This window comes from Orcinus orca, chromosome X (assembly GCF_937001465.1).
Source record: "Orcinus orca chromosome X, mOrcOrc1.1, whole genome shotgun sequence".
Lineage (NCBI taxonomy): Eukaryota > Metazoa > Chordata > Mammalia > Artiodactyla > Delphinidae > Orcinus > Orcinus orca.
In genome coordinates, this window is record NC_064580.1 from 113,608,473 (window position 1) to 113,627,152 (window position 18,680).

Consider the following 18,680-nt stretch of genomic DNA (forward strand, 5'->3'; position numbering starts at 1 on the left):
ATCAAGTCCAGGAAGCAAAAACAGACCCATACAGGATAAATCTAAGGAGAAATAGGCCAAGACACATATTATTCCAACTGTCAAAAATTAAATACAAAGAAAACATATTAAAAGCAGCAAGGAAGAAACAACGAATAACACACAAGGGAATACCCATAAGGTTAACAGCTGAACTTTCAGCAGAAACTCTGCAAGCCAGAAGGGACTGACAGGACATATTTAAAGTGATGAAGGAGAAGAACCTCCAACCAAGATTACTCTACCCAGCAAGGATCTCATTCAGATTTGATGGAGAAATTAAAAACTTTACAGACAAGCAAAAGCTGAGAGAGTTCAGCACCACCAAACCAGCTTCACAACAAATGCTAAAGGAACTTCGCTAGGCAAGAAACACAAGAGAAGGAAAAGACCTACAATAACAAACCCAAAACAATTAAGAAAATGGGAACAGGACCATACATATCAATAATTACCTTAAATGTAAATGGACTAAATGCTCCCACCAAAAGACACAGATTGGCTGAATGGATACAAAATCAAGACCCATATATGTGCTGTCTACAAGAGACCCACTTCAGACCTAGAGACACAAAGTGAGGTGATGGAAAAAGATATTCCATGCAAATGGAAATCAAAAGAAATCTGGAGTAGCAATACTTGTATCAGACAAAATAGACTTTAAAATAAAGACTATTAGAAGAGACAAAGAAGGACACTACATAATGATCAAGGGATCGATCCAAGAAGAAGATATAACAATTGTAAATATTTATGCACCCAACATAGGAGCACCTCAATACATAAGGCAAATACTAACAGCCATAAAAGGGGAAATCGACAGTAACACATTCATAGTATGGGACTTCAACACCCCACTTTCACCAATGGACAGATCATCCAAAATGAAAATATATAAGGAAACACAAGCTTTAAATGATACATTAAACAAGATGGACTTAATTGATATTTATAGGACATTCCATCCAAAAACAACAGAATACACATTTTTCTCAAGTGCTCATGCAACATTCTCCAGGATAGATCATATATTGGGTCACAAATCAAGCCTTGATAAATTTAAGAAAATTGAAATTGTATCAAGTATCTTTCCAGACCACAATGCTATGAGACTAGATATCAATTACAGGAAAAGATTTGTAAAAAAAACCACAAACACATGGAGGCTAAACAATACACTATTTAATAATGAAGTGGTCACTGAAGAAATCAAAGAGATCAAAAACTACCTAGAAAAAAATGACAATGTAGACACGACGACCCAAAACCTATGGGATGCAGCAAAAGCAGTTCTAAGAGGGAAGTTTATAGCAATACAATCCTACCTTAAGAAACAGGAAATATCTCGAATAAACAACCTAACCTTGCACCTAAAGCAATTAGAGAGGAAAAAGGAAAAAACCCCCAAAGTTAGCAGAAGTAAAGAAATCATAAAAATCAGATCAGAAATAAATGAATAAGAAATGAAAAATGATAGCAAAGATCAATAAAACTAAAAGCTGGTTCTTTGAGAAGATAAACAAAATTGATAAACCATTAGCCAGACTCATCAAGGAAAAAACGGAGAAGACTCAAATCAATAGAATTAGAAATGAAAAAGGAGAAGTAACAACTGACACTGCAGAAACACAAAAGATCATGAGAGATTACTACAAGCAACTCTATGCCAATAAAATGGACAACCTGGAAGAAATGGACAAATTCTCAGAAATGCACAACCTGCAAAGACAGAATCAGGAAGAAATATAAAATATAAACAGACCAATCACAAGCACTAAAATTGAAACTGTGATTAAAAATCTTCCAACAAACAAAAGCCCAGGATGAGACGGCTTCACAGGCGAATTCTATCAAACATTTAGAGAAGATCTAACACCTATCCTTCTCAAACTCTTCCAAAATATAGTAGAGGGAGGAACACACCCAGACTCATTCTATGAGGCTACCATCACCTTGATACCAAAACCAGACAAGGATGTCACAACGAAAGAAAACTACAGGGCAATATCACTGATGAACATAGATGTAAAAATCCTCAACAAAATACCAGCAAACAGAATCCAACAGCACATTAAAAGGATCATACACCATGATCAAGTGGGGTTTATCCCAGGATGCAAGGACTCTTCAATATATGCACATTAATCAATGTGATACACCATATTAACAAACTGAAGGAGAAAAACCATACGATCATCTCAATAGATGCAGAGAAAGCTTTTGACAAAATTCAACACCCATTATGATGAAAACCCTGCAGAAAGTAGGCATAGAGGGAACTTTCCTTAACCTAATAAAGGCTGTATATGACAAACCCAAAGCCAACATCCTCAATGGTGAAAAACTGAAACCATTTCCACTAAGATCAGGAACAAGACAAGGTTGCCAACTCTCACCACTCTTATTCAACATAGTTTTGGAAATTTTTAGCCACAGCAATCAGAGAAGAAATGGAAATAAAAGGAATCCAAATCGGAAAAGAAGAAGTAAAGCTGTCACTGTTTGCAGATGACATGACACAATACATAGAGAATCCTAAAGATGCTACCAGAAAACTACTAGAGCTAATCAATGAATTTTGTAAAGTAGCAGGATACAAAATTAATGCACAGAAATCTCTGGCATTCCTATACACTAATGATGAAAATCTGAAAGTGAAATCAAGAAAACACTCCCATTTACTATTGCAACAAAAAGAATAAAATATCTAAGAATAAACCTACCTAAGGAGACAAAAGACCTGTATGCAGAAAATTATAAGACACTGATGAAAGAAATTAAAGATGATACAAATAGATGGAGAGATATACCATGTTCTTGGATTGGAAGAATCAACATTGTGAAAATTACTCTACTACCCAAAGCAATCTACAGATTTAATGCAATCCCTATCAAACTACCACTGGCATTTTTCACAGAACTAGAACAAAAAATTTCACAATTTGTATGGAAACACAAAAGACCCCGAATAGCCAAAGCAATCCTGAGAACGAAAAATGGAGCTGGAGGAATCAGGCTCCCTGACTTCAGACTATACTCCAAGCTACAGTAATCAAGACCGTATGGTACTGGCACAAAAACAGAAAGATAGATCAATGGAACAGGATAGAAAGCCCAGAGATAAACCCACGCACATATGGTCACCTTATCTTTGATAAAGGAGGCAGGGATGTACAGTGGAGAAAGGACAGCCTCTTCACTAAGTGGTGCTGGGAAAACTGGACAGGTACATGTAAAAGTTTGAGATTAGATCACTCCCAAACACCATACACAACAATAAGCTCAAAATGGATTAAAGACCTAAATGTAAGGCCAGAAACTATCAAACTCTTAGAGGAAAACATAGGCAGAACACTGTATGAAAATCACAGCAATATCCTTTTTGACCCACCTCCTAGAGAAATGGAAATAAAAACATAAATAAACAAATGGGACCTAATGAAACTTCAAAGCTTTTGCACAGCAAAGGAAACCATAAACAAGACCAAAAGACAGCCCTCAGAATGGGAGAAAATATTTGCAAATGAAGCAACTGACAAAGGATTAATCTCCAAAATTTATAAGCAGCTCATGCAGCTCAATAACAAAAAACAAACAACCCAATCCAAAAATGGGCAGAAGACCTAAATAGACATTTCTATTTATGTCTATAGACATAAATGTATTTATATATTATGAAGATATACCGACTGCCAACAAACACATGAAAGAATGTTCAACATCATTAATCTTTAGAGAAATGCAAATCAAAACTACAATGAGATATCATCTCACACCAGTCAGAATGGCCATCATCAAAAAATCTAGAAACAATAAATGCTGGAGAGGGTGTGGAGAAAAGGGAACACTCTTGCAGTGCTGGTAGGAATGTGAATTGGTATAGCCACTATGGAGAACAGTATGCAGGTTCCTTAAAAAACTACAAATAGAACTACCATATGACCCAGAAATCCCACTACTGGGCATATACCCTGAGAAAAGCATAATTCAAAAAGAGTCATGTACCAACATGTTCATTGCAGCTCTATTTACAATAGCCCGGACATGGAAACAACCTAAGTGTCCATCATCGGATGAATGGATAAAAAGATCTGGCACATATATACAATGGAATATTACTCAGCCATAAAAAGAAACGAAATTGAGCTATCTGTAATGAGGTGGATGGACCCAGAGTCTGTCATACAGAGTGAAGTAAGTCAGAAAGAGAAAACCAAATATTGTATGCTAACACATATATATGGAATTTAAGAAAAAAAATGTCATGAAGAACCTAGGGGTAAGACAGGAATAAAGACACAGACCTACTAGAGAATGGACTTGAGGATATGGGGAGGGGGAAGGGTAAGCTGTGACAAAGCGAGAGAGTGGCATGGACATATATACACTACCAAATGTAAAATAGATAGCTAGTGGGAAGCAGCCGCATAGCACAGGGAGATCAGCTCGTTGCTTTGTGACCACCTAGAAGAGTGGGATAGGGAGGGTGGGAGGGCGGGAGACGCAAGAGGGTAGAGATATGGGAACATATATATAATTGATTCACTTTGTTATAAAGGAGAAACTAACACACCATTGTAAGGCAATTATACTCCAATAAAGTTTTAAAAAAAAGAGTAATAAAAAAAAGAGTAATGATTGTGTGTGTGTTCATGTGTGTGGGTGTGTTTGTCTACAGAGAAAGGGAGAAATGGAACCAGCATGCTAAAATGTTAGCCATTGAGTAATATGGGTGAAGGAGATACAGGAGTTCTTTGTCCTTTCAACTTATTAGTAAGGTTGAAATATTTCACAAAAATACTGAATCACCATGCTGTACTCCTGAAACTAACACAATATTATAAATCAACTATACTTCAATTTTTAAAAAAAGAAATGAAAAAATAAATCCACCATGCAACTTTGTAATTTAGACCTGAGGTCATTAAAAGAAATATTGTATAAGATAGAAAAAAATAAGAGCTATAAATATTGCTAAATCACCTTTTCTAAAGCAGAGAAAGTATTATCAAGCATTCTGTATTAAGATTTATATTGTTCAAAATTAATCCAAACTTATATTTACTTATTAATAAACATATTTTATTCTTTAAAAAATAGGAGAGATCAATAAGACCAATAACACAAAAATAAAATTAAAAATGCAAGTGTTCATATGTAAACACATTTTTAAATTTTTTAATTTTTTTAAACACATTTTTAAAATGCCATGAAAAAAACATAACATTTACAATTGCAACTATAAGAGCAAATAAACAAAAAAAAGAAAAACAAATGTCATATATTAATGCATATATGTGGAATCTGAAAAAATTGGTAGAGACAATCTTATTTACAGAACAAAAATAGAGACACAGACGTGGAGAACAAACGTATGGATACCAAGGGGGAAACGGGTGGAGTGGGATGAACTGGGAGATTGGGATTGACATATACACTACTGATACTATGTATAAAATAGGCAATTAATGAGAAGCTACTGTATAGCACAGGGAACTCAACTCAATGCTGTGGTGACCTAAATGAGAAGGAAATCCAAAAAGAGGAAATATATGTATACATATAGCCGATTCACTTTGCTGTACAGTATAAACTAACACAATATTGTAAAGCAGCTATAATCCAATAAAAAATAAAAAATAAATGCTATTGAATAAATAGAGCATAGCAATTTAAAAATGTAAACATATACTATATTTTGAAAAATTATATCCTTTGCAGCTATTTAAACATATAATGAAAAATTTTAGATGTCAAGTTAAAATTTTTAAAACCACTAACTTACAGTTTTTTCTATTCTCTCCTTTGTACTATAACTATTTGTTTTCAAACCTTATCCCCTTTATGAGTATGCAGGTGAGTGAGGATAGGGATCACGTTTTCTAAGCTTTGTATCTTTTACAAAACTTTAATAAAGTGTTTTGTTCATAAAAAAGAAGTAGACTCTAAGAATAGACATAACTAGAAATGTATAGGGAGCACATAAAGAAAATATAAAACATTGCATTGGGTCATAAAAGTTAAATGAATGGGATGACATACTTTGTTGTTTAAATTCACCTATAATGTTAGCATGATCCTATTATAACGCTAACAGGAATTTTTTTAACTTTATTTTTTAGAGCATTTTTAAGTTTATGACATTTACAACATTGGGAGGTAGTTATAGAAATTTCCCAGATACCCCTTGCCTCCACACATGCATACCTGACACCTTTATCAACATCACTCACCAGAATGATACTTTTTCTTAAACCAAGGATGAACCCACATTGACACATCATCATCAGCCAAAGCCCTAACGGTTTACCTTAGGGTTCACTCTTGGTGTTGTACATTCTCTGTGTTTGGACAAACGCATAGTGACACATATCCATCACTATAGGCATTTTTTAATTAATCAAGTTTATTTTAAAATTCCTCTGGGAAAAAATCATTGAGGAATAAACAAGGCCTTTCTGCAAAAGAATAATAATGAAATGGAACTGGCATACAACATCTTATGCATTATAAAGTAAAGAGACCCAAATCATACTGGAATTTGGTATATTGAAAAGATGGCATTTAAAATCAGTAGGAAGAAGAAGAGATGATTCAATTAATAAATGGTGCTGAGACAAATGTGTTTCCCACTAGAAAAAAAAAGAGTTGGCTCCTGATCTCATGCCATAAACCAAAATAAATTTCAGGTGGATCAAAGATGCAAATTAAAAAATTAAGACAAAGTACTAGAAGAAAATATAGGAGCTCTTGTCTTTCATTTCAGAGTAGAGAAGACCTTTCTAAGTATGACACAAACCGAGAAGCCATAAAAGAAAAGACAGGTAAATTAACTATTCAAATCTTTATGAATTTTTGCTTCTGGAAAAATAGAATCTATTCAATTTTTCTAACTTACCCGGCTAAGTACAGATAAAAACCTTGGCTATTATGTATAAAACAACCATTAAAATATTGAAAGTGGAGGGGAAAAGACAGATAGGCCTGGGACCTCAGGACCCAAGGAATGGCATGGTGGAGAGTTCCCTAAGTATTCATTTTTCTTCATATTCCCAGACTAGGTAATGGAGAACCTGGAAATCTGGAAGCACCAATGGGCACTGATAAAAAAAAAGAAAATAAAGAAATAAGAAAAGCCTGCTCTCTCTAGCTAAAGGGCCAGAAAAGGGGCAACCTAACAAAACAGAAATTTTTAGACAGTAAGTGTTCTACTCTGACTACACACCACAGAAAGTCTTTGGCTCCACCCACACTCTTGCCAGCAAATGTTAATGAAGAGTGTAGACTTGCACCTTCCTCAGGCTATAAAGTGTCTTGACACCCTTGTCAGGGTGGTGTCAGAGTGGGGATTTGGGACATTCACCCACACTTGGCAGTAATGAGACATCCTCTCATCCACAATATCCATGGAAACCACAAGGGGAGCAGGAAGGAGATGCCCCTCCCTCTTGCAGTCAGTGTGGTATCACTGGAGGCCTAGTAGAGAAATCAAACTCCCACACCTGACCAGTGACCATCAGTAATGAAAATGTCATCTGCACCCTGCCTTGTATCAATAGAGACCAAATGGGAACATGAGCAATATCAGAAAACTAGAGCAATATCAGAGGAAACTTACTAAAACCCAACATTTAAATAAACTCCAGAGTATCATAACATAACAAAAATATCTGAGTTTTAACCAAAAATCATACCAAGAACCAGAAAAAACTCAACTTCAATGAAAAAAGACAACTAACAGATACTAACCTTAAGATGACAGAGATTTGAGAATTAAAAGCACTCATCATAATAATGATTCAACAGAAAATTATAAACACACTTGAAACAAATGAAAAAATTAGGAAGTCTCAACCAAAAATAGAAAGTCTCAGCAAAGAAATTGAAGATATAAAGAAGAACTACATGGAAATATTAAAACTGAAAAATACAATAACTGAAATAAAAAACTAAATAGATAAGATCAGCAGAAGAATGAACAGGACATAGGAAATAATCAGTGAACTTGAAGATAGAAAAGTTAAAATTACCCAATTTGAACAACAGAGAGAAAATAGAGCTTTAAAAAATGAATAGACCCTCAGGAACATGTGGAACTATAATAAAATAACTATCATTCATGTCATTGTAGTCTCATAAGAATTGAGAAAGATGATGGGAATAAAAAAATTTGAAGCTTAAGGTAAAAAGTAAAAAACAAAGTTTAATGGTATAATGGCTAAGAATTTCCCAAATTTGGCAGAAGGCCAACAGATTCATGAAGCTGAGCAAATCCTAAACACCAAAAATATTCATGCCAAGACACATAATGATTAAATTCCTGAAAATTAAAAACAAAGAAAAAGTGTGTAAGCTGCCAGAGAAAAACACCTTATCAGTAGGGAGAAGGCTATTAAAATGATAAGGAATTCCTCATCAGAACTGATGGAGGACAGAAGAAAATGGCAAAATATTTTTCAAATTCTGAAAGAAAAGAACTGTCAGCTCAGAATCATACATCCAGTGAAAATATCCTTCAGGAAAGAAGGAGAAATCAAGATATTCTCAAATGAAGGAACACTAAGAATTTTTCATTAGTAGATCTACCCTAAGAACGGCTAAAGAGAGGTTCTCTGAACAGAATGGAAATGATAAATGAAGGAATCTTCGAATATTAGGGAAGAAGGAAGAACAACGGAAAGAGAAAATATATGAGCAAATATAATTTTAACACTGCCTGATATGGTTCTCAAAGTATGTAGAGAAAATATTTAAGAAAATTATATAGTAAGTGGAGGAGGGTAAAGAGATGGAAAAGGGAGTAAGTTTTCTTGTCTTCATTTAAATACGTAAAATGTTGATACCAGTAGACTTGCATAAGTTATACATATATATAATGCAATACTTACTGCAAATAGTAAGAAAAGCTATACAATGAGACACTCTCAAAAACACTATATAGGGACCTAACAGACATATGCAGAACATTCCATCCAACAGCAACACAATACACATTCTTCTCAAGCACCCATGAAGCATTACCCAGGATAAATCACATGTGAGGTCACAAAACAAGCCTTAACAAATTTAAGAAGACTGGAATCATACCAAGTATCTTTTCTGACCATAATGGAATGAAACTAGAAATCAATAGCAGAAGGAAAAATGGAAAATTTATAAACATGTGGAAACTAAACAACACATTCTTGAATAACCAATAGGTCATAAAAGAAATCAAAAGGGAAATTAGAAAATACGTTGAGACAAATAAAAGCAAAACACAAGATAGCATACCAAAACTTATATGATGCAGCAAAAACAAAACAAAGAGGGAAGTTTAATGCAATAAATGTATATATTAAAAAAGAAAGCTCCCAAATAAACCACCTAACTTTACAGCTCAAGGAACTGAAAAAAGAAGAACAAACTAAGCCCAAAGTTAGCAGAAGGTAGGAAATAATAAAGATTAGAGCAAAAATAAACAAACTAGAGAATAGGAAAACAATAGAAAAATCAACAAAATTAAGAATTGATTTTTTAAAAGCTCAAAGAAATTGACAAACCGTTAGTCACACTAAGAAGAAAAAATAGAGATGACTCAAATAATAACCAGAAATGAAAGAACCATTACAACTAATGCCACAGAAATAAAACGTATTATAAGAGACTATTACAAACAATTATGTGACAACTGGATAATCTAGAAGAGAAGAATAAATTCTGAGAAACATACAACCTACCAAAACCAAATCATGAAGAAACAGAAAATCTGAAGAGACCTATGACTAGTAAGGAGGTTGTATCAATAATCAAAAACTTCCTTAAAAAGAAAAATCAAGTACAAACAGCTTCACTGGTCAATTCTACCAAATATTTAAAGGATTAATGTCAATCCTTCTCAAACTCTTCCAAAATATTAAGGTGAAGGGAACACTTCCAAACTGATTTTATAAGTGTATCATAAGTATACACTTATACCAAAACCTGGAAAAAAGCTAGAAGAAAAGAAAATTACAGGCCAATAACCCTAATGAATATAGATGCAAATATCAGGAAAATACTAGCTAATCTAACTCAACAGCACATTAAAAGGATCATACACTATGACCTACTGGGATTTATCCCTGGGAAGCAAGGATGGTTCAACATATGAAAATCAATCAACAACATACACCATATCAACAAAACAAGAGATAAAAATCCACGATCACCTCAGGAGATGCAGAAAAATATTTGACAAAATTTAAAACTCATGAGAAAAACACTCAACAAACTAGGAATAGAAGAAATTACCTCGACTTAATAAAGGTCATATATAAAAAGCCCCTAGCTAACATCATTCTTAATGGTGAAAAACTGAAAGCTTTTCCTCTAAGACTGGAACAAGGCAAGACTTCCCACTCTCACTACTTCTATTCAACATAGTTTTGGAAGTCCTAGTCACAGCAATCAGAAAATAAATTATAAAAGGCATCCATACTGGAAAGGAAGAATTAAAGCTGTCACTATTTGCAGATGACATCATACTATGTATAGAAAATCCTAAAGACTCCACTAAAAAACGACTAGAACTACTAAATGAATTCAGTAAATTTGCAGGGTACAAAATAAATATACAGAAATTTGTTGTGTTCCTATATACTAATAATGAACTATCAGAAAGAGAAATTTTTAAAAACAATCTCATTTATAATTGCATCAAATAAAATACCTAGGAATAAATTTAACCAAGGAGGTAAAAGATCTGTATATTGAAAACTACAAGATAGTAACAAAAAAAAAAATTGAAGCGAACAGAAATAAATGGAAAGACATACTGTGCCCATGGATCCGAAAAATTAATATTGTTAAAACGGACATATTATCCAAAGCAATCTACAGATTCAATGCACCCTCTATCAAAATTCCAATAGTATTTTTCACAGAAATAGAACAAACAATCCTAAAATTTGTATAGAACAACAAACTACCCTGAATAGCCAAGGCAATCTTGAGAAAGAACAAACTTGTAAAAGAACAAAACACTTCCTGATTTCAAACCATAAGTTATTATAATTAAAACAGTATGGTATTGGCATAAAAGCAGACACATAAATCAACGAAACATAATGGAAAGCCCAGAAATAAACCCACACATATATGGTCAATTAATTTACAACAAAGAAGCCAAGAGTATACAGTGGAGAAAGGACATTCTCTTTAATAAATGGTGTTGGAAAATTCGACAGCCACACGCAAAGGAATGAAACTGGACCACTATTTTACACCATACAAAAAAACAAAAGTTAACTAAAAATGGATGAAATACTGAATGTAAAACCTGAAACCATTAAATTTCAAGAATAAAACATAGATGGTGGGGCTTCCCTGGTGGCGCAGTGGTTGAGAGTCCGCCTGCCGATGCAGGGGATGTGGGTTCGTGCCCCGGTCCGGGAGGATCCCACGTGCCGTGGAGCGGCTGGGCCCATGAGCCATGGCTGCTGAGCCTGCGCATCTGGAGCCTGTGCTCCACAGCGGGAGAGGCCACAACAGTGAGAGGTCCGCGTACCGCAAAAAAAAAAACACAAAAAAAAAAACACATAGATGGTAAGCTTCTTGACATAGGTCTTGGTGATGATTTTTTTAACCTAATATCAAAAGCAAAAATGACAAAAGCAAAAATAACAAGTGCGACTACATCATTTTAAAAGCTTCTGCACAAGGAAGGAAACCAGCAAAAAAATGAAAAGACAGCCTACTGAATAGGATTAAAACACATATATTTGATAAAGGACTAATACACCAAATATATAAAGAACTCATACAACTTAATAGCAAAAAAAAATCTGATTTAAAACAATAGGAAGAAGATCTGAATAGACATTTTTCCAAAGATGACATAGAGATGGCCAACAGGAACATGACCAGATGCTCAACATCATTAATCATCAGGGAAATGCAAATCAAAACCGCAATGATATATCACATCACACCTCTCAGAACGGCTATTATCAAAAAGAGAATATATAACAAGTGCTGGTGAGAATGTGGAAAAAAGGGAGCACTAATATACTGTTGGTGGGAATGTAAATTGGTACAACGACTATGTAAAACAGTATGGAGGGTCCTCAAAAAATTAGAATAGAGCTACCATGTACTTTAACAATTCCACTTCTGGGTACTTATCCAAAGAAAATTAAAACACTAATTCTAAAAGAAATATGAACCCAATGTTCATTGCAGCATTGTTTACAATAGCTAAGATATGGCAACAAACTAAGTGTTCACTGAGGGATGAATGGATAAGGAAATTATATATATATATATATATATATATATATATATATAATGGAATATTATTCAGCCATAAAGAAAAGAATGATATGCTACCATTTACCACAACGTGCACGGATCTCAAGGACATTATGATAAATGAAATAAGCCAGAGAGAGAAAGATAAATACTGTACGATGTCTCTTATTTGTGGAATCCAAAATTAAAAAAAAAAGTTCATAGATACAGAGAATGGATTTGCAGTTATAAGGGGTGAGGGGTGAGAGGTGAGAAAAATGGGAGAACTGATTTTTTTTAGTTTAAATGAACGGAATATTTTTAATGATTTATAATATAAAATAAAGAATCTGAATAATAAAACAAGACACTATTTTATTTATTTATTTTTAAATTAAAAAAACATTTTTTATTGGAGTATAATTGCTTTAAAATGGGGTGTCACTTTCTGCTTTATAACAAAGTGAATCAGCTATACATATAAATATATACCCATATCTCCTCCATCTTGCGTCTCCTTCCCACACTCCGTGTCCCACCCCTCTAGGTGGCCACAAAGCACCCAGCTGATCTCCTTGTGCTATGTGGCTGCTTCTCACTAGCTATCTATTTTACATTTGGTAGTATATATAAGTGTATGCCACTCTCTCACTTCGTCCCAGCTTACACTTCCCCCTCCCCGTGTCCTCAAGTCCATTCTGTACATCTGAGTCTTTATTCCTGTCCTACCCCTGGGTTCTTCAGAACCATTTTGTTTGTTTGTTTTTAAATTCCATATATGTGTTAGCATACGGTATTTGTTTCTCTCTTTCTGACTTACTTCATTCTGTATGACAGACTCTAGGTCCATCCATTTCACTACAAATAACTCAGGTTTGTTTCTTTTTATGGCTGAGCAATATTCCATTGAACATATGTGCCACATCATCTTTATCCATTCATCTGTTGATGGACACTTAAGTGCTTCCATATCCTGGCTATTGTAAATAGAGCTGCAATGAACATTGTGGTATATGACTCTTTTTGAAATATGGTTTCTTCAGGGTATATGCCCAGTAGTGGGATTGCTGGGTCGTATGGTAGTTATATTTTTAGTTTTTTAGGGAACCTCCATACTGTTCTCCATAGTGGCTGTATCAATTTACATTCCCAGCAACAGTGCAAGAGGGTCCCCTTTTCTCCACACCCACTCCAGCATTTATTGTTTGTAGATTTTTGGATGATGGCCATTCTGACTGGGGTGAGGTGATACCTCATTGTAGTTTTGATTTGCATTTCTCTAACGATTAGTGATGTTGAGCATACTTTCATGTGTTTGTAGGCAATCTGTATATCTTCTTTGGAGAAATGTCTATTTAGGTCTTCTGCCCAATTTTGGATTGGGTTGTTTGATTTTTGATATTGAGCTGTATGAGCTGCTTATAAGTTTTGGAGATTAATCCTTTGTCAGTTGTTTATTTAAGATGTTCCTTACTTCTTGAGGTAGGATTCTATTGCTATAAACTTCCCTTAGAACTGCTTATACTGCATCCCATAGGTTTTGAGTCGTCATGTTTTCATTGTCATTTCTTTCTAGGTATTTTTTGATTTCCTCTCATTTCCTCAGTGATCTCTTGTTATTAAGTAGTGTATTTTTTAGGCTCCATGTGTTTTTATTCACCGATTTTTTTGTGTCACTGATATATAGTCTCTTAGCATTGTGTCTGGAAAAAATACTTGATAAGATTCCAATTTTCTTAAATTTACTGAGGCTTGGTTTGTGACCCAAGATATGATGTATCCTGGAGAATGTTCCATGAGCACTTGAGATGGAAGTGTATTCTGTTGTTTTTGGATGGAATGTCCTACAAATATCAATTAAGTGCATATTGTTTAATGTATCATTTAGAGCTGTGTTTCCTTATTTATTTTCATTTTGGATGATCTGTCCATTGGTGAAGGTGGGATGTTAAAGTCTCCTGCTATGATTGTGTTACTGTCGATTTCCCCTTTTATGGCTGTTAGTATTTGCCTTATGTATTGTGGTGCTCCTATGTTGGGGCATAAATATTTACAATTGTTATATCTCGTCTTGGATTGATCCTTTCATCATTATGTACTGTCCTTCTTTGTCTCTTGTAATAATCTTTATTTTAAAGTGTATTTTGTCTGATATGAGAATTGCTACTCCAGCTTCGTTTTGATTTCCATTTGCATGGAATATCTTTTTCCATCCCCTCATTTTCAGTCTCTATGTGTCCCTAGGTCTGAAGTAGGTCTCTTGTAGACAGCATATATATGGGTCTTGTTTTGTATCCATTCAGTCAGTCTATGTCTTTTGGTGGGAGCATTTAATCCATTTACATTTAAGGTAATTATCAATATGTATGTTCCTATTACCATTTTCTTGTTTTGGGTTGTTATTGTAGGTCTATTCCTTCTCTTGTGTTTCCTGTCTAGAGAAGTTCCTTCAGCATTTGTTGTATAGCTGGTTTGGTGGTGCTGAATTCTCTTAGGTTTTCCTTGTCTGTAACTGTTTTAATTTCTCCATCAAATCTGAATGAGATCCTTGCTGGGTAGAGCAATCTTGGTTGTAGTTTTTTCCGTTTCATCACTTTAAATGTGTCATGCCACTCCCTTCTGGCTTGCAGAGTTTCTGCTGAAAGATCAGCTGTTAACCTTTTGGGGATTCCCTTGTATGTTATTTGCTGTTTTCCCCTTGCTGCTTTTAATATTGTTTCTTTGTGTTTAATTTTTGATAGTTCGATTAATATGTGTCTTGGTGTGTTTCTCCTTGGATTTAGCCTGTATTGGACTTTCTGTGCTTCCTCGACCTGATTGACTATTTCCTTTCCCCTATTAGTGAAGTTTTCAACTATAATCTCTTCAAATATTTTCTCAGTCCCTTTCTTTTTCTCTTCTTCTTTTGGACCCCTATATTTCGAGTGTTGGTGCGTTTAATGTTGTCCAGAGGTCTCTGGGACTGTCCTCAATTCTTTTCATTCTTTTTTATTTATTCTGCTCTGCGGTAGTTATTTCTACTATTTTATCTTCCAGGTCACTTATCCATTCTTCTACCTCAGTTTTTCTGCTATTGATTCCCTCTAGAGAACTTTTAATTTCATTTATTGTGTTGTTCATCATTGTTTCTTTGCTCTTTCGTTCTTCTAGGTCCTTGTTAAATATTTCTTGTATTTTCTCCATTCTCCTTCCAAGATTTTGGATCATTGTTACTGTCATTACTCTGAATTCTTCTTCAGGTAGACTGCCTATTTCCTCTTCATTTGTTTGGTCTGGTGGGTTTTTGCCTTGCTCCTTCATCTGCTGCATGTTTCTGTGTCTTTTCATTTTGCTTAACTTACTTTTGGGGGTCTGCTTTTTGCAGGCTGCAGGTTTGTAGTTCCCGTTTTTCTGTGTGTGTCTGCTCCCAGTGGGTAAGGTTGGTTCAGTGGGTTGTGTAGGCTTCCTGGTGTAGGGGACTAGTGCCTGTGTTCTGGTGGATGAGGCTGGATCTTGTCTTTCTGTTGGGCAGGAGCACGTCTGGTGGTGTGTTTTGGGGTGTCTGTGACCTTATTATGATTTTAGGCAGCCTCCCTGCTAATGGGTGCAGTTGTGTTCCTGTCTTGCTTGTTGTTTGGCATAGGGTGTCCAGCACTGTAGCTTGCTGGTTGTTGAGTGGACCTGGGTCTTAGCATTGAGATGGAGATCTCTGGGAGAGCTTTTGTCATTTGATACTATGTGGAGCCAGGAGGTCTCTGGTGGACCAATGTCCAGAACTTGGATCTCCCACCTCAGAGGCTCAGGCCTGACACCCAGCTGGAGAACCAAGTCCCTGTTAGCCACACAGCTCAGAAGAAAAGGGACAAAAAAGGAAGAAGGAAAAGAAAGAAAGAACGAAAGAAAGGAAGAAAATTTAAAACGTTATTAAAATGTTTCATTATTAAAAATAAAAAATTAAAAAGTAATTTAAAAGAAAAGAAAGAAAGAACAAAGAGAACAACCCAACCAAAAAACAAATCCACCAATGATAACAAGCACTAAGTACTATAAAAAAAATAAAAAACGGGACAGACAGAACCCTAGGACAAATGGTAAAACCTAATCTATACAGACAAAATCACACAAAGAAGCATACACATGCACACTCACAAAAAGAGAAAAAGGAAAAACATATATATATATCTTTTGGGAAGTCTGAGGTCTTCTGCCAGTGTTCAGTAGGTGTTCTGTAGAAGTTGTTCCACATGTAGATGTATTTCTGATGTATTTGTGGGGAGGAAGGCGATCTCCATTTCTTATTCCTCTGCCATCTTTAAGGTCTCCCCCCAAGACACTGTTTTAAAAGATGAGGCAGGTATCATAAACAACCAAGTGGAAATTCTAGAACTGAAAAAGATATCCTTTGAAATTAAAAGTTTTATGACTAAATTAAACAACAGATTTGATAGAATCAAAAAGAGAATTAGAAAACTGAAAGATAAATCTAAAGACATAATCCTGATGGATACCTGAATGGAAAATATGAGAGACTAAGAGACAGAGAGGATAAAATGAAGATATTTAAATCATGTGTAGTAAGAGTTCTCAGAAAATAGAATGAATGGGAGAAACGCAATATTCAGAGAACATATGTATATGTCTTAAAACCAATGTAAAGAAAAAGCAATGAAGAAAGTGAGATGGTTATTAAGTACTAGTCTCTTGACTCTCTTTTCTAGCATAGTAAATAATACCACTATACATTGAATAATTATTGTCATTCTTTGCTATACTGTATATTATAGTTTTCTCTCCTGTCCAGAAAAAAAAGTGTCTAACAGTCAATGAGAAAAAGACCCACAACTTAATTGAAAATTGGGCCAAAAAAATGAACAACAGTTCACAGAAAACTGTTTAAATACAGCAAACGTAAATAGGTTTAATAATACATTGCATTGACAAAAATGTGTGTCAAAAACACCCTCATGTATTATCTTTGAAGTCTCATTTCATTTGGTCCAGCAAATCTAGTTTAATTAATTTGTCTTTCAGATATACTTACACATGTTTTCAAAGATGTATGCACAAATATATTTATTGCACTTTGTTGCAGTAGCAAAAGACAGAAAGCAATCTTAATGTCCATTAATAGGGGACTGATTCATTATTGTGCATTCATGCTATGAAATACCATGCAGTCATTAAACAAAGAATAAAGTATCTCTGCATTGTTTGATGCAGTGGATTGAAACTCACAGACATTGAAAACAAACTTATGGTTTTGAATACTTTTTATGTACATTATCTTATTGAGTTCCCACAATAATCTAGACAGGAAGAAACTGTGATTACCTTTAGGTTTTACATGAGAAAACTGAGGTTATGCTGCTTTTGGCTTGATCAGAGGTTCAAGTTAAAGATGAGTGAATATTGTTGGATAAACACAAGATCTAGCTCTCAAGAAAATGCCTACTGGAGGTGGGTGGAGGGGAGGGTGAGTGGAGGGTTTTCAATGCTGGCAATTATCAAGTAGAAAGGGAGACAGTCATCTATCCAGATGGTTTAGACTAATGATTCCCAACATGTTCCATGTTATGACACACTAATTTTGTCTAATTTTACTAATTCCCCAAAGCAATATGTGGGTTCTTAAAAGTAATTAAAGTAGAATTAAATATTATGTTAATTAAACATGCCTTTAAATGAATTTAAATGATGTAAATTGGTTTTACCCCTTGGGATAACTGCAAATTGCCTATACTGATTTTGTGACAACTCTGAGTAGGAACCAAAACTAGAGGACCAAACCAGAATATCTCTCAGATCCCTGAATTTGTGTCTTAGGAGGTTTATCTCAGATGCCTTTTGGGAACTATGCAAGGAAGTTTCAGTGTTACGGCAAAGTTCATTCTCCTAGAGCTGACTGATCCTCCTCAGATTTACTTTTATTTTAACTCTTCTCTTGGGCTACTCATCCTCCTCTATGCTATCACTATAGTACCAAAACTGGCTGGTCATCTTCATTGGGTAAGTCCCCTTTTATTTCTCTGTCCTGCTTAGATTTCTTTACTCACTGTGCCCATGGCCAGCATCCTGTCCAACTTGTTTTCCAAGCACCAAGGGCCATCAACTCCAGTGTCCTTATCAGCTCTTATGTTTTACACTCTATTCTGCAACTTCTGCTGCTGACCACTTCTTTTGTGATACTCCTCCTTTGATTAAACTGCTATGCTTTCCTCCTTATCCTCTGTGACTCTGAAGCCTTTAATTTCCTCTGCACTGCATTCACAAACACCCGTCTTCCTTACCATCCTCAGAAGGCTCTCAGCTCCAGGGCAAGTACAAGTCCTTCTTGTACTGGCCTCCCATCTGACTGCTCTCAGCCTAGGTTATAGAACCAGGGCATTCACCTGCTTTTCCCCTGACATCCTTGGGATGAACACTCAGTGGCTGGC